We start from the raw sequence: 18,948 nt of genomic DNA on the forward strand, positions 1-18,948 counted from the left end.
CTTGTATCAGGGTTTTGTGCACCACCTTTAAGTTTTTTTGTTTTTTAAGATTTATTTTATTTATTTATCCCCCCTGCCCCTGTAGCTTGCTCATTGTCTGCTCTCTGTGTCCATTTGCTGTGCATTGTTCTGTGTCTGCTTGTCTTCCTTTTTTGTTGCATCATCTTGCTCTCCGCAGGCACAGGCCATCAGCTCTCCAAGGGTGCGGGTCAGCTTGCCTTCACAAGGAGACCTTGGGACGCAAACCCAAGGCCTCCCATGTGATAGACGGGAGCCCACATCAATTGAGCCACATCTGCTTCCCCTTTCTTTAATTTTTAATTCTTTCTATAGATGTCTTTTCTTACTTCCCTTATTTAAAATTGCTTCCTCTTTTAGTTTCCCAGGCTGCTTAACGCAGATACCATGAAATGAGTTGGCTTACACAATGAGAATTTAGTAGGTTACAGTTTGAAGCCAAGAAAATGTCCAAATGAAGGATTGCCAAGGCAATTTTTTCTTCTTGAAGATGGGTTTCTGACAATCCTTGCTTCTCTGCCACATGGCAAGGCACATGGTGGCATTTTTTGGTCTCTCCCTTCATTGCTTTCAACTTCTTGCTTTTGTACTTTCTCTCTCTCTCTCTCTCTCTCTCTCTCTCTCTCTCTCTCTTTCTTCATTCCATTTAAAAAGGACTCCAGTTATTAGAGTAAGTCCCATTCTGAAGGAGGTGGGTGACACTTTAACTGTGTAGCTTCATCAAAAGATCTGACTTAAAATGGATTACACCCATTCAGGAATGGATTCAAGTTAAGGACATGTTTTTCTGGGGCACATACAGCTTCAAATTACCATACTTCCCATACTTTCCCCCCTGTTTATTCTTTCATTTCATTTATCACAGTCTAACATTCTATATATTTTGTCCATTTATTTTCTTTTTAATCAACCCTATCCTGAATGAAAGCTCCATGAAGGTAGGAAATTTGACAGTTATCTTAAACCTAGGGCAGTGCATAGGATATAGTAAGCATTCAAAACTTCTGGAATTATTAAATTAATAGTGATAATTTACCTAGATTACAATTTTTTCACCTCTAATTTCTTTCTCTTGTCTAACAGCATTGGCTAGTACCTACAGAAAAATATTAAATAATATTCAATATTTAATTAAATAAATATTATCATTTAATATTTATTTGAAAAGTCTTTTTTTCCTATTTTAGTGAGGACATTTGTAGTGTTTCTCCATTAAGCATGATACTGATTTTAGGTTTTTATACAATGGAAGTATCCATCCATTCCCATTTTATTGAGTCCTTTCTTTAAAAAAAAAATTAAGAATGGATGTTGACTTTGTTGAATGCCTTTTTCAGTATCAATGAGAATGATTAAAGTAATATTGTTCTTATACCTTGATGTATAGGTGTACCTTAATAGATTTCCTCAGATAGAAACACCCTAATATTCTTGTAATAAGCCCCTATTGGTAATGATAAGTTTTTCTTTCCTTGTGCTATTGGGTTATTTTTACTACTATTCTGGAGTTTTGTTCACTTGGATGTGTTCAAATACCAGAGAATCTGAACACTTAAGGTGAATTTTTAATCATATAAAGAATGTAAGCACTTTTGGAAGACCTTTGACCTTGTGTCTAACCCTGTTGTTTGGCCTGAGCACACCTGCTAATGCTACCATTTTACAAATAGAATGAAAGCCACGGCTTCTGTATTACGATACTTTTAAGGTACTTGGTGACTTTTTTTAGGTACACACACCCTTAAAGACCTGGGTAATTTCACAAGTGTTTTTCTTTTTTTTTTTTTTTTTTTTTTTTTTTATATATTCCTTATCTTACATTTGGTGTATTTTTCCCCCAATCCATACTATTTTTTAAATTTGCAGAACAATCATACAGATGTGTAGATTTCCCATACAACTCCACATCCTGGTGGAACATTTGTTACAGATTATGAGATAATATCATCAGACTATTGCCACCAATCATGGTCCATAGCATACATTTGGCACACTTTTTCCACACACCTCCATTATCAGCACAGTATAGCTTGCTATTAATGCAAGAATATTATAGTATTGCTGTTTAACCACAGTCTATAGGTCACACCAATTGTAGTTTTCCCATGTTTTTCCATATTCCCATCACCCTGCAATAGCAATGTACATCTTCTCTAGCTAACAGAAGGACTCTCTTGCATTTGTACAAGTGTTTTTCAAGTCAACAGATCTACATCCTTATTGTTGCATTCTATGGGTCAAGACAGCAGACCATTTTCAGAGATCACTGAAAGAACTTGGTTTGGATAAATTGCATTTTTTCCCAGACACGTATACATTTTATCCAGGTCGTCTAATTATTTGCATAGAATTGAGCAAACTAATTTCATATGATCCTTCAGTTTGCTTTGTTTATGGATTTTATAAATATTGTGTACATTCCCTTTCTAGGTCTTTGTGTTTATTTATTCCCCTGATTAGGTAAACTGGAGATTTATCCATTTTATTGTAGTGTTGTTTTGTTTCATTTTGTTTTGTTTTCTTTTTTCTCCCAAGGAACCAGCCTTGGACTGACAATAATTATTAATTCTATATAGCCATATTTTATAATATTAATTTCAGCTTTTATTTATTAGTTTTTTCTTCTGATTTTCTTCATATATTAACACTTGTTCTCTTTCAAAATTACTGGTTTGGTTACTTAACTTAACCTTTCATTTAAAAAAATTAGTTGATAGATACATTTAAGGTTATGAATTGTCCCTCAGCAATACTTTAGCTGCATCTAAAATGTTACATGTGATATTTTCATTATTTTGGATATTCTTTGATTTAGGTTTGTAATTCAGACCCAAGAGTATTTAAGAAAGAGATTTGTTGTTGTTTAATTTCTGAGAGGTAGGGGAGTTTGGTTTTCTTATGTTTTTGTAAATTCTAATTTTGTAAATTCTAATTGCAAAGTGACCAGAGTATATCTTTTTTCTTTCTACCTTTTGGAATGTGTAAGATTTTCCTTGATGACTAATAATATATGGTCAATTTTGGTGAATGTTTTATATGCATTTAAAAGAAAGAGAAATTCTCTATTTGTAGGTTATTGCATATATATCAAAGAAATCTACTTCATTCATTAGGTAGGCCTTCCTCATTCTTCCTTTTAGCTCTCTTGATCTAGTAAGCACCAAGAGAAATGAATGGACCTTCCTTGTTGGCTGTATTTTTCTTTTCTTCTTTGTATCTCCTTTAATTTTGACTTTATGAACACTATTTGAATTATTTGTCACATAGGTGTTTATTCCTGTTTTAAAATTCATGTGAGTTATATCTTTGACATTATAATGTGTTTTTCTTTGCTGTGCTAAATGCTACTTGTAGAATTTCACTTTGTTTAACTGTTTCTGTTTGCATTTTCCTAGGATAACTTTGCCTGTCTATTTATTTTCCATTTTTCCATATCACTATTTTAAATTCTTATAGTCATCAATGAATTAGATTTTGCTTCTTTTCATAGTTCAGTTTATCTTATGTTTATTTAACAGTATAGCAGATATTTTTGTGTAGAATTTTCTGTTCATATTTTTAAATATTGGTACCTTACAGTTGTAACATTTTATAATAATCTTATTCTTTTATCTTTTCAGGCTGAATCTAATAATTTCCGACCAAACACATAGAATTTTTAGAGTATCTCCCCTCCTTCTCTTCCACACCTGATTCTATTCAATAAAAATATTATTATTTGGCTTCATACTGTTATATATACTTATACATGCTCAGTTCATGAGCTTTAAGTTATATGCGATTACTCTCAGCTATTATAGGTGAGGCAATCAGTTAAGGTTACTCTACTTCCTATTTTCTTTTCCTTTTCCGCATTTTAGTTGTGTGATTTCTCCATTGTCAGAGCATGACATTTACATTTGTGTCTGATTCCCCAGATCCTACATTTTTAAAAAATCTTAATTCCACACTTAAATGCATTCACTGTTCTTCACATACTCTAAGATAGGCTTCTCACTCTCAGGGAGTATAGTTTTGCTCTGTGACATCTAAAAAAGCAAAATCGTCTTTTCCCTACTCTCCAGGGCTTTTTTGTTTCCTTCCAAGCCAGTCCTGCTCTATCACTCTTGCTTTTGGAAACCCACTGTTTAGAGTCTGGAAAGTATATCTATCTCACTTTCAAGTAAAATGTCATTTGTAGATTTCCTTTTATCCTCCTTGCAGCTTTTGAATTTTTTTCAGGAGGAAAAGGGAAATGTGCCTACTTATGCAGCTATGTTGCTCTTTCTCTTTTATGAAAACACCCATTTTCCCTTTTGACCTAATCTATTTCCCTTTACTTGCCACATGAAGTCCCCCGTGATCTGAGCCTTACTAATTTTTAGGTTATTTTTTCTTACATGCTTCGTTTCACACCTTATACTCCAGCAACACCAAACATTGCTCTGTCACGTTCAAAAATTGGTGAAAACTCAAGTTAAGTGCTTCCATGCTTTCTGATACAAAATAAATGTAATAATTCTTTTAGTTAATTCAAACTTAGTTATAACCAACTGTTATTAGATCTTTTCCTAATAGCGTATGATACAAGGAGGAGGCTTCTGTGTAACTAATAGATCAAAAAAAGGTAAGAAAAATAATAGTAAGACTGACAAGGGAATAATTAATCCATAGTATTTCCTAGAGCTAATACTATAAAAGTACATGCTCTAATGACAGGGAATAGATAATATTACACCAAAAAGGAGGGCGTGTTATTAATAAATGGAGGCCACAGGAGAGGCCCAAGATAGGGAAAGTCAGAAGACAACACCTGCAACATTGTAGTAACTAAAATTTTAAGACATGTACATCCATGAATTCTGTGTTGGTGAATATGTGAAAAAAAGCATTGATTTACTTTTTTTTTCCTCCTTTGTTTGATTTGTAAGGTGATAAATCGGTGTCTCAGTAGGTAGTGAGGCAGGGAAAATACCATAATATTTGGTAGAGAAGTGCTTTCTTCAAGGAAAAATAGATATATTTAAAATTAGAAGGATAACAAGACATAAAATATATTGTTATCCATTATCAGGTGTTATTATAAGGAAAATTGGGGGGAGAGCACCTCTGTTTCCTTCTTTTAGAAAAAAAAGTTATCGTTTGTTGTATCAGGTTTTGAATGTATTCAGACTTCTATATTTCTGTCAGACTCCCCCATACTTTTACTTTGTCTTCAAAGCACTTATCACATCTATTCTTTGCAGGTTCTTATCACATATTTTCAGGATAGGGGTGAGGTCATAGGATGACTATTTTTAAAATTATTTAAATTAGTAGTACAAATTATAATGAATGAAGATACCACAAATTTGAGAAACTGTGTTATGATGATAATTTTGTTTAATATCTCTCTGCTGCCACTTGGTGATCAGCTTCTTTAGGGTAAAGCATCTTTATCTGACTTAGTCTTGTATCGCCAGTGCCCAAATCAGTGTCTTGGACACTAGACGACATAGAATAAATAAAAAAAATAACAGTAACTATTATTATTATAGCCACTACAATGATAATGTCTTATACAATAAGTCTTAACTATTATTATAATTCATGTGCCTGGCACAGTGTTATGAGGTAAGCATGATTATAAACTCTCCATTTAGCAGATAAAATTGAGCTTTGAAAAGATAGTTACTTGCCAGAGTAAACCAGGTCATCTAGTCCCAAATTCAAATATTTATTTCGATTTCACTTTTGGTCTATTTCTATTTCTTAATTCATTATTTTAAAATATGGGTTTTAATTTACAAAATTACGTTAGTGGCAATGACATTTTTTTAGTAAGCCAAAATAATGGAATCAGTGAATATCCTTGGGCAAACCAGGGGTCCTCTCTCAGAATCAGTTTTCTTGCCTCTAAGTGGGCAGAAAATATATAATGTATTAGGTTTTCTTGAAGGACTAAATGACATAGCATATATAAGGCATGTGCATACTCAATAATTGGGATCAGTTATTGTTTTTGAAGATGTTGATTTTAGGTTATCTGATTATAAAAATAAACTTTTTTCAAATTGGAGAAATGCAGAAAAGTTAACAAAATGAATAAAAATCATGTTTAGTAATTTTTATTACTAAAATATCCATTGTAAGAATTTGAAATATTTCCTTTCATAGATTATTTATTCATTGTATATATGCATGTATTTTGACTAATCATGATTATAATATAAAATTCTGAATAAGGAAATGGTGCAGATCTGGCCTAAGGAAAGTGAAGATGTTTTCAAAAGGACTCTGATGGTCATTTCAAAGATACCTTGTCATGAAAACACCACAATAAGCATGTAAGATCTACTAGTGAATTCATAAACAACTGAACCTGTTTTCTTTGATAACACTTTGGTCAGCCCATGCAAAGACAGATGGGCTAGACTCACCTCTTTATTAAATGCCTGCAATCTTAGTTTTCCAGAGCTGCTATCACAAATACCACACAATGGACAACTTAAACAACAGGAATTTACTGGCTCATTGTTTTGAACCTAGGAGAAGCCGCAAATTCAAGCATCAATAAAGTGATGCTTTCTCCCCAGAGTCTGTCACATTCTGGTGCTGGCTTGCTGGCAATCCTCAGGGTTCCTTGGCTTTCCTGTCATGTGGCAATGTCCTGTCCTTTCTCTTCAGGATTCCACAGACTTTAGCTTCCAGCTCCTTCTCATGGCTTTCTTTCACTATTCTGGATTTCTTCTGCTTATAAAGGACATTAGCAGTCTGGATTAAGAGCGAGCTTGTACAACTGACCACAACTTAATTTAAAATAACATCTTCTAGACTCCTATGTACAACATTTTCACACCCACAGGAATGAGGACCAAGATTAAGAACGGATCTATATTTGTGTACAGAATTCAGGCTTCCACGGCCTGCTAATAATTTCCTCCAATCAGGTATAAATAGAAAACACTTCCCAGGTTGACTGTAATTTTTTTTCCTACCCTCTTTCCTTTATCTCTCATATTAAGCCTGTTTTCCCCTGTGTTGGATGAAATTAATCTATGGAGTCATCTCCCTTGTATATGAATAAATAGCCTGTTGGTAATTAACTTAATATTTTTGACACACTCATTTGCTTTTTGTCTACTTGTTTTGTCCTAGAATGATAGTGATAAATAACAACTACCAATGTTTATGTTCTACTTCTTGGATTTCTAATAACTTTTAGGTTATATAATTTGTTGGCATTCTATTTATTATGCAAACTTAACTAACATTCCTTTATAAGGACTATTAAAAGTGAAGGGCATTCAATCAAATATAAAACTCTCATTTTGTTTCTTTTTATTGATTTTCACCTTGTATCTTATTTTGTCTGCATTTGTATGACCATCTTCCACTTTATTTTGTTTCTCTGCATCTAATCTATTTTAGCCATTTTTTTAGTTACTTATATTTTTAATTTGTATTTAAAATATTTTAAATATCCCCCAGGTGCAACGGCAAGGACCAGGAAAGAATAAGGGTCCAACAGTGAGCCCCTGATACTAATGACTATGCTTGTGAGCCTATACACCTGAAATAAGACAAGGCCTACAGCAGCACTGTGCCTAAGAGTTCCCTCCTGACAGCTTCCGTGTTATTTAAATGTGGCCAGTCTCAAAGCCAAACTCAGCATGTAAATGCAATACCTTCCCCCCAGCATGGGACATGACACCTGGGGATGAGCCTCCCTGGCACCAAGGGATCACTACCAAGTACCAGCTGATGACATAACTAGAAAATGACCTTGAATTAAAGGTTCAACGCAGACCAGCAGAATATCCCTGTCTACATATAATAACAGGAGTTAAAAATGCTGTTTGACCTAAAGTAAGGGGGAAATGGAAAGGACAAATGAGTTTATATGGCTATGAGTCTCTAAAAAAAAGTCTGGAGGTTATCAGAAGGATTGCCCTTATGCACACCTGAGCAGAGTCTTAGAGACAGATAAAGTAGATACAACCCCAGGTATTGGTTCTTTTGAGGGCTAAAGAGACCCACAGGTTCTATGGTCATGGCAGATGGAGTTCACTGCCATGTCAGTTGGCCCTTCCTTGGAGCTGGTGTTTCTGCATGATGGAGCTGGACTCAGATGGGATCTCTTTTCACAAGCCTTTCATGCTACTTTACTGGAATTGTAGTTGGTGCTGGGGTTTAAGATATATCTAGGAGATTTGAATCTCTGGACTGAAAATATGATAGCCTGGTGCTGAGCCTCAACAGACTTCAGCTCCTACACTCTGATTTATTGGACTTACCCCACTCAGCTAACATGGAGTTGAAGAATGTCAACCACCACACCATGGAGCCTAGAGTGCCTACAACTGAAAGCAGGAGGATTGCATCCAGTATCTATGTGGAAACTAAGCCCCCTCTTGACATAGACATGGAATGGACACAACCAAGCCAAGGTCCACAGGAAGGAGAAATACAGTAAGGATTAGAGTGGACTTAATGATATTCTATTCATAAACTATTGTGGTTAATAATCGAGAAAATGTGGCATTGGTGTGGAAAAAGTGGCCATGGTGGCTGCTGGGTGCGGGGAATAGGAGGAAGAGATGAGATGTGGAGGCATTTTCAGGACTTGGGGTTGTCCTGGGTGGTGCTGCAGGGACAATTGCTGGATATTGTATGTCCTCCCATGGCCCACTGGATAGAACGTGGGAGAGTGTGGGCTATGGTGTGGACCACAGGCCATGGGGTGCAGCGATGCCCAGAGATATACTCACCAGATGCAATAGATGTGTCATGATGATGGGGGAGAGTGTTACTGTGGGGGAAGTGGTGGTGTGGGGGCGGTGGGGGTGAATGGGGACCTCATATTTTTTGAATGTAGTATTTTTTAAAAAATGAATAAATAAAATAAAATAAAAAAATAAATAAACCTGGGCATTTATAACCTAAAAAAATAAATAAATAAATAAAATACTTTAAATATAATATTCATTGTGATTTTCATATTCTTTAATTTTGAATACATAATACTTTCTGTTTCAGAGTTTAAATAGAATATAGTTGAATGAAGTGTTATTTTCCCCTTTGCCTCAAACATTACATTGTCTTTGCTTTTAGTTTTTATAATAATTTGGAAAGTAATCATCCAGTTTCTAATTCAGATAACTTTGGGCTTTTCCTTATTATGAAATTTATTAAGTTTTTACTTCTTCCACCCTAAGATTAGTAAGTAAATCATCACTAATATGATCAGAGACAGTAGGGCAAGGATATTATCGTTATTGATTTTTATGATATACAATTTCTATTTCAAGTGTCATTTTACCATGCACTTGATATTGTCTCCACATTGGAACAATTGTTCAGAACAATACTAAACATTTAACTCTTATTAATGGACCAAAGTCCCTTTTATCTCCAGTATGCTCATTCTTAAATTTGCTCATTCTTCTATTTCATCTTTTGTCTTTGTCTAATCAATCCTAATTAGGCTTGGATTTTCTTATTCCTTGAATAACTGACAATACTATTATTTGTTCCTTTGCTCATGAATACATGAATGACATTTGACTATCTTTTCGAATAATTCAAAATCTCAATATATAATTATTGGATCTTTTCTGAGTATATTTTAGTTGATTGAATGTAATTATTCAAAAGGATAAACTTGAATTTACAATACAATTTCATAGAATACATGCACATATTGTCCCACTTAATCTCATAATGACCATATTAAATGAACAGGACAAGATAACCATCCCCATTTTACAGAGTAGAGTCCTGAGTATCAGAGCAGTTAAGTGATTTTCCCTTGCAAACCTCTCAAGTGGCAGAAATAGGCTAGAATATAGGTCTTTGGACTCTAAGTGCAGCATTCTAGTTGTGCATTGGTAGTTGTGCACTTTCCAAAATCTGGTCAAAATCCTTCTAAAAAATTGACAGTCTTCTAACATAAAGATAGACCCTACCTTGATTCCAATTACTTCCTAAGTCCTTAAAAGCAAGGCAGTCCAAATTTATTTCAGGGAAGAGGAGTATATCTTTTGAAATGTTGAATCTACATAGACAAAAATAGCATTTAGACAGTTTCATTGAAAATAACCTCAGGATAGAAGACAACTGGTTGCTATTTCTAAATAAAATAATTCAAAAGATAATTTAAAAATTGCTACAATTGTGTATGGCTCTATCTAACCAATCTGAAAGAAATAATTTTAGATGAAATTTCTTTAAAAACTCAAAATCCATTTTGGTGACTAGAAACACAGAATTTAGAACTCAAACATTTTACATACCTTATTGAAATATCTCTTCGAATTCATGTGTGGCCAGCAAAAAGCATGAAAAAAAGGGGATGGTGGAAGGTGGAGGGAGAAAATCAGGGAGAATGAGAACTCTAATTTGGTGGGATAGATAATTCTTCATATTTTTATTGTCCTAATTATATTTCACATTATAAAAGTTAATGTTGCAAGAAACCATTTAAAAATCATAAAAAGCATTCATTCTAGTGCATCATATCAAAATAAAATAAAAACAATGATTTAGTACAGAAAAGGTACATTTTAGAAGTATTATTATAAAATTTTTCTCTGAATGCTGTTGTCCATTTAATTACGTGGCAGGAAATACATGATGATATTAAAATTATAAGGCTATTCTTTTTTCTAAACTTCAAAGTATTTTAACTCTAATTTAATTTAAATGCAGTGAAACCAAATATCCTATAACAATTAACCCCTATAAATTTCCAATATGAAGTTTTAAGTGTTTCTGAGGGTCTCTATTTTGTTGACCATGTTTCTTTTATAATTCTATTACATCATTAGTTCATTTCCTATCACTTCTAGGGGAATATGCCATAGCTCTGCTGTATTAGTCTGCCAAAGGGGTCCTGATGCAAAGTACCGGAAATGTGTTGGCTTTTATAAAGGTGGTTTATTTGGGGTAAAAGCTTACAGTTCCAAGGCCATAAAAAGTCCAGCTCCAAGCACCATAAGAGGTGCATTCTCACCAAAGTTAATTTGCCACGTGTTGAAGCAAGATGGCCACAGATCTCTGGCTGGTCTCTGCCTTCCCTCTTCCTCTAAAGCTACCTGGGCCCAGCCTCTTGAGACTTAGAGCTTAAGTCATCCTGTAGTCCTCTCTCTCCTGGCTTGTTTCTTTCTGGGCCTCCTACATCAGATTTGGCTGGTCTGCTCTCTTCCCAATCTAAGCTGTAAACCAGCAGGCAAACGGTTGTTCTGTCCCCACAGCCTCAGCTGTTTGAGTCTTCATCTTTTTGTAATATAACAGGATCAATAATAACAGAGCTTTCTCTTTTTTGTGTGTGTTTCTCTGACTTTCTCTGTTTCCATTTATATCAGACCCAGCAAGAGGGTGGGGACTCAACCTGAGTCACACCTGCTGATGTAGTCTAATCAAAAGCCCTAAATCAATCTTAACAGGAAATCGAATCAAAGGACCCTCAATAGAATCTAATGCACTTGAAGGGTATCACACCCAGGAGAATAGATTAGTTTACAAACATAATCTATTTTTCTTTTTGGGGGATTCATAAAATAATCTCAAACTGCCATACCTGGCTAAACTTCCTTTAAAAAATTCTTTCACACCAAAATTATAAAGTCTCTAAAATCAAAGAAGCTGGCTGAAATCTTTTATGATTTCTATGTTGGGCAAAAAATTCAGTCTCCCATATCTCTATGAGGCTTATTAGTAGGAAAACTATACCCAGTTTTCTCCTCCATGTTCCTAGGAGTATGACAGTCTCTTGCTTTGCAGTCCTGCCCTTGGCCTCATGTCAAAACACAACTACTGGGAAACGGACTTTGGCCCAGTGGTTAGGGCGTTCGTCTACCATATGGGAGGTCCGCGGTTCAAACCCCGGGCCTCCTTGACCCGTGTGGAGCTGGCCATGCGCAGTGCTGATGCGTGCAAGGAGTGCCTTGCCACGCAAGGGTGTCCCCCGCGTGGGGGAGCCCCACGCGCAAGGAGTGCGCCCGTGAGGAAAGCCGCCCAGCGTGAAAAGAAAGAGCAGCCTGCCCAGGAATGGCGCCGCCCACACTTCCCGAGCTGCTGACGACAACAGAAGCGGACAAAGAAACAAGACGCAGCAAATAGACACCAAGAACAGACAACCAGGGGAGGGGGGGGGGAATTAAATAAATAAATAAACCTTTAAAAAAAAAAAACAACTACTGATCACTACTCTAGAAAATCACTTATACTGTGCACTCAGGGCCAGTCATGGTTCCCTAGGACTCTTGGTGAACTACACACATGCCAGAGGACCTTGCTCTACAAAATGTAAAGCTACTGGGGAAGTGGAGCCAAGATGGCATCAGAGTAAGGAGCTCCTGGAGTCAGCTCGTGAAACAGGGCAGTTGGTGGTCACCCAGAGCTACCTAAAGCACCTATTTGGAGGACCCAAGAGCCCAGAGAAGTATCCTGCTACATCCTTGACAGTGTGGAAGGAGGAGACTACCCATCTGCACAGAGGAATCATGAGTAGAGCACTCCACACCATGGAGGTTGGTGCCTGTGGTGTGCAAGCCACCTCAGGAGCTATTCCGTGGTTGGAGTTGGAAGTTCCGTTTCCCCCAATAAAAACGGGAGGAAAACACGGTGTGGCACTGACTTCAGCTCATGATTAGTGGATTTGACAGGCTGAAGTAGAATCTTAGGAACAACTAAACTTTGAGCCTGTCCAGGTCAGAGGGAAGCCGGTGGTCACCATTTTGACTCTGCCCCAGGCACGAGGGGAAGTGGCACTGACTGAAACTCATAGTGCTTGTAAGGACTGGCTTCTTTCCACCCAGGTTGGATTGCAGGTCTAGCCTAAACCCCAGTTCCATTCTCCAGCAGGGAGGAAGCTTGGGGGACCTGCACCACTTCTCTGGGAAGCTGCAAGTCATGCCACAGAGGCCGGTGACCATCCTACTCTAGGGGTGCAAGCCACCTCAGGAGCTGTTCCATGGCTGGAGTTAGAAGTTCCATTTCCCATAAATGGTGGAGGAAGAGACAGATGTGCACTGACCTCAGCTACTGATTAGTGGACTTGGCTGGCTAAAGTATAATTTTAGAGACAGCTGGGGTCTGAGCGTGTCCAAGCTGGAAAGAGTCCAAGCCACCATTTTGACTCTGCCCCCTGACATGAGGGGTGCCTGACTGACTGAAATCCAGTGGAGTTAGGGACCAACTTCTTTCTGCCAAAATTGGACTGCAGCCCTAGCCTAGGCTCCAGCCCCACCTCCATCAGAGAGGTGGCTGGTGGGACCTGCACCAGGCTGTACAGGCAACTGTAAGTGCTCTTCACTGGCACAGGCTGAATAGTCAGACACCTGGGACTGCATTCCCACAATCCAAGAGAATAGGAGAGGAGCTGGATATCCTAGACCTCTCCAGACAATGGCAGGAGTTTTCAGCCCATGCAAACAGGTTTGTTGAGTGCCTTTGAGCCCATCTCCACCTCTGTTCCCCCACAGGATAGGAGGGGGCTGGTGTTGCCTCAACTTTTCAGGGAAACAGTTTTGGGCTGCACAAACCTGACTGTTGGGCACCTGTGACTCCACCTCCTTCCCCAATAGGACAAGAGAAGGACTATGTTTGCCAAGCCTCTTTGGGTAATTGCAGGTGCTTTTGGCTCACACAACCTGGTCTGGTACTTGTGGGCCCACCCTCACCCCACAATAGGAAAGAAGGAGGCTGGTCTTTCCACTGCCTTTTTGGGCAACAGCAGATATTCAGCCTGCATGGACTGGACTATTGGAAGCCTATGAATCCACCCCCACCCCCAATAGGATAGTAGGGGTTTGGTGTCTCCACAGCCTCTCTGGACAATGGTGGGTACTTTCAGCCAATAGGGACTGAACTGTCAGGTGTCTGTGGATCCAATCCCATGTCTTGAGAGGATAGAAGGGGGCTGGTGTTTCCTCAACTTCTCCAGGCAATGACAAGTATGCTCGGCCTAAAGGGACTGAATTGTTGAGTTCCCAGAGAACCACTCCTACCACCCAAAAGGATAGGAGGGGGCTGGTGCTTCCTCAGTCTCTCCAGGCAATGGTGGGTATTTTTAGCTTACAGGACTGAACTTTTGAGCATTTGTGGTTCTGTTCCCACCCCCTAAAGGGCAGAAGGGACAGTACTCCCTAAGCATCTCAGGGCAACTGCAGGCATATTTGGCCCACAGAGTTTAGATTGTTGGGCACTCCAGTGGGTCCATTTCCAATCCTGGCAGGGAGAGGGTCTGGTGATACATCAGTTTACCTGAGCAATTGTGGTCATTTTGGACCCACACAGCATAGATTGTGACCAAAACCATAGCTCCATACCTGCCTAAGGAAGGGGAGGAAGGGATGTGAAGCTTCATCAGAGTCTCTGGGTGACTACAGACAGTCTTGTGCCCAACTGGGATTATTACACACGGCTGCAGCTCTGTCCATAACCCTGACAGAGGAGAAAGGTGGAAGAATCTTCATCACTTCCTGGGGCAACGTGGGCAGTTCAGCCTCTATAGCTTACAGCACCAACTACATCCTTGGCTCCTACTACACAACCAGCAAGGGAGGAAACATAAATCCCTAAACTAAAGGGAGAAACTGCACCCAGAATAAATACATCTAGCAAGCCAGATGTGGAAATGCCAACAAAAAATTACAATTCATATCAAGAAACAGGAAGAGATGGCCCAATTAAGGAACAAGATAAGCCTGCAGATGACATAAAGGAGTTGAGACAACTAATCTTAGATGTTCAAACGAATCTCCTCAATAAATTCAATGAGATGGTGTAGTAGTTTGATATTATTGATGAATTCCAAAAAGAAATATTGGATTATGTTTGTAATCTGATCTGTACCTGGGCATGATTGAGTTATGATTAGGGTGTTGAGTCCCCACCCACCAAGGGGTGGGGACTCACAGATAAAAGGCATGGCAAAGAACAGAGTAGAGGGTTTCCGATGTTAGAGGTTTGATGATTGAGTTTGATACTGAAGACATAAGCTGGAGCCTTTGGAATTAAGTTTGCAGAGGAAAGAGAAGCCAGCCCCAGGAAGAAAGGAACCTTGAACCCAGAGAAAAGCAAGTCCCAGGAATGTAGGAACCCAGGAAGCCTGAACGCTCGCAGACATCGGCAACCATCTTGCTCCAAATAGACTTTGGTAAGGGAAGTAACTTATGCTTTATGGCCTGGTATCTGTAAGCTCCTACCCTAAATAAATACACTTTATAAAAACCAACCAATTTCTGGTATTTTGCATCAGCACCCCTTTGGTAGACTAATAGAGATGGTTAAAGATATTAAGGATATTAAGAAGACTTTGAATGAACACAAAGAAGAATTTGAAAACATATATAGAAAAATAGCAAACCTTTTGGGAATGAAAGGTGCAATAAATGAAATTAAAAATACACTGGAGACATATAACAGTAGATTTGAGGAAGCAGAAGAAAAGATCAGCAAGCTCAAAGACATGGCCTCCGAAAGCAAACAAACAAAAACTGATGAAGAAAAGAATGGAAAATTTGAACAAGTTCTCAGGGAACTAAATGACAGCAAAAGACATGCATTCCTATGTGTCATGGGTGCTCCAGAAGAAGAGAAGAGAAAAGGGACAGAAAGAATACTTGAAGAAATAATGTGGAAAATTTCCCAACCCCATTGAAGGACATAGATATCCATGTCCAAGAAGCACAACATACTCCCATCTGAATAAATCCACATAGACCAACTCCAAGACACATGCTAATTAGAATGTCAAATGCCAGAGACAAAGAAAATTCTGAGAGTAGCAAGAGAAAAGCAATGCATAACATATAAGAGATACCCAATAAGATTAAGTGCTGATTTCTCATCAGAAACCATGGAGGCAAGAAGGCAGTGGTATGATATTTAAGATACTGCAGTAGAAAACTTGTGAGCCAAGGATTTTATACCCAGCAAGATTATCTTTTAAAAATGAGGGTGAGATTAGAATATTTACAGATAAACAGAAATGGAGAGTTTATAACAAAAAGACGAGCTTTGTTGGAAATACTAAAGGGTGTGTTACAGCCTGTAAAGAAAAGACAGGAGAGAGAGGCCTGGAAGAGAGTCTAGAAATGACAACTGTATCAGCAACAGTAACTAAAACTGTCAAATATAAAATGACAGATAAAACACAAAGATTGAAATGGATGAAATAAGAACTGCCTTTATAGTAATAACATTGAATATTAATGGATTAAACTCCCCAATCAAAAGACACAGACTAGCAGAATGGATAAGAAAATATAATCCATCTATAAGTTTACTGTAAGAGACTCATCTTAAACTCAAGGATACCAATAAGTTGAAAGTGAAAGGTTGGAAGAAGATATTTCATGCATGCAGTAACCAAAAAAAAAAAGCTGGGGTAGCTATGCTTATATCAGATGATACAGACTTTAAAAGCAAAACTGTTATTAGAGACAAGGAAGGACATTACAAATTAATAAAAGGGAAGATTCACCAGGAAGAAACAACAATTATAAATATATGTGCACTAACCAGGATGACCCAAGACACATGAGGCAAACACTGGCAAAACTGAAGGAAGAAATAGACATCTCTACAATAATAGTTGGACACTTCAATACACCACTCTCAGCATTGGATAGAACATCTGGGCAGAAGACCAATAAGGAAACAGCTTGAATAATATGATAAATGAACTAAACCTAATAGACATATACAGAACATTGCACCCCCAAACAGCAGGATATACATTCTTTTCAAGTGCTCATAGATCTTTTGCTAGGATAGACCATATGTTGGGACATAAAGCAATTCTCAATAAATTCAACAAAATTGAAATTACACAAAGCACTTTCTCTGATCATAATGGAGTAAAGCTGGAAATCAGCAAGTGGCAAATAAAGGGAAAATTCACATATATATGGAGATTAAATAACATACTCTTAAATAACCAGTGGGTCAAAGAAGAAATTTCAAGAGAAATCAGTAAATATCGCAAGACAAATGACAATGAGAATACAGCATATCAGAACCTATGGGATGCTGCAAAGGCAGTGTTGAGAGGAAAATTGAGAGCCCTTAATGCTTACATTAAAAAAGAAGAAAGAGCTAAAATCAATGACCTAACTACACAGCTGAAGGAACTAGAAAAAGAACAGCAAGCCAAGAAATAAATGAAATTGAGAACAACAACAAAAAAATAGAGAAAATTAACAAAACCAAAAGTTGGTTCTTTGAAAAGATTAACAAAATCAACAAACCCTTAACTAGACTGACTAAGAAAAAAAGAGAGAAGATGCAAATAAATTAAATAAAAAATGAAAAGGGGAACCTTACTTCTGACCCCAGAGAAATAAAAGAGATCATGAGAGGATACTATGAACAACTTTATGCTAAAAAACTAGACAATGTAGATGAAATGGAAATATTCCTAAGAATGCACAAGCAACCTACACTGACACTAGAAGAAATAGAAGACTTCAACAAATCAATCACAAGAAAAGAGATTGAAACAGTCATCAAACAGCTCCCCAATATGAAAAGCTCAGGACCAGACAGTTTCACAGGTGAATTCTACCAAGCATAAAAAGAAGATTTAATATGAATCTTACTCAAGCTCTTCCAAAAATTGAACAAGAAGGAATGCTACTAAACACTTTCTATGAAGTCAATGTAACTCTAATTCCAAAGCCAGATTAAGATACTACAAAAAAAAAAAAAAGAAAACTACAGACCCATTTCTCTAATGAATACAGATGCAAAAATCCTCAATAAAATACTTGCTAATTGAAACCAGCAACACATTAAAAGAATTATCCATCATGATCAAGTGGTTTTTATACCAGGCATGCAAGGGTGGTATAATACAAGAAAATCAATCAGCATAATACACCATATTAATAAATCAAAGAAGAAAAATCGTATCATCTTATCAATTGATGCAGAAAAGGCATTTGACAAAATACAGCATCCTTTCTTGATTAAAAAAACTACAAAAAATAGGAATTGAAGGAAACTTGCTCAACACGATAAAGACCAGATATGAAAAACCCACAGCTAACATTTTACTCAATGGTGAAAAACTAAAAGATTTCCTGTTGAAATCAGGGACAAGGCAAGGATGCCCATGGTCACCATTGTTGTTCAATATAGCACTAGAGGTTCTAGCTAGAGCAATCAGGCAAGAAAAATAAATAAAAGGCATCCAAATTGGAAAGGAAGAATTAAAACTTTCACTATTCGAAGATGATATTATTGTATATCTAGAAAGTCCCAAAAAATCTACAACAAAGCTGCTAGAGCTAATAAATTATTTCATTAGAGTGTCAGGATATAAGATCAATATGCAAAAGTCAGGTGTTTCTGTACACTAATAATGCACAATCTGAGGAGGAAGTCAGGAAAAAAAATTCCATTTATAATAGCAACTAAAAGAATCAAATACTTAGGAATAAACTTAACCAAGGATGCAAAGCACTTGTATTCAGAAAACTATAATGCATTACTAAAAGAAATTTTAAAAAGACCTAAATAACTGGAAGAACATTCCATGCTCATGGATTGGAAGACTAAATATCATTAAGATGTCATTTCTACCCAAACTGATATACAGATTCAATGCGATCCCAATAAAAAATCCACCAGCGTTTTTTTAAGCAAAGAAAAACACAATTATCAAATTTATCTGGAAGGGTAAGAGGCCCTGAATAGCCAGAAATATCTTAAAAAGGAAAAGTGAAGTTGGAGGATTCTCATTTCCAGACTTCAAATCATTTTATCTAAGTACAGTGGTAAAAACAGCATGGTATTGGCATAAAGATAGACACATAGACCAATGGAACCAAACTGATGGTTCAGAAACAGACCCTCACATCTACAGCCAAGTGATATTTCACAAGCCTGTCAAGCCTTCTCAGTTAGGACAGAACCGTTTATTCAACAAATGGTGTTGGGAGAACTGGATATCCATAGTCT

Source organism: Dasypus novemcinctus, chromosome 5, assembly GCF_030445035.2.
Source record: "Dasypus novemcinctus isolate mDasNov1 chromosome 5, mDasNov1.1.hap2, whole genome shotgun sequence".
Lineage (NCBI taxonomy): Eukaryota > Metazoa > Chordata > Mammalia > Cingulata > Dasypodidae > Dasypus > Dasypus novemcinctus.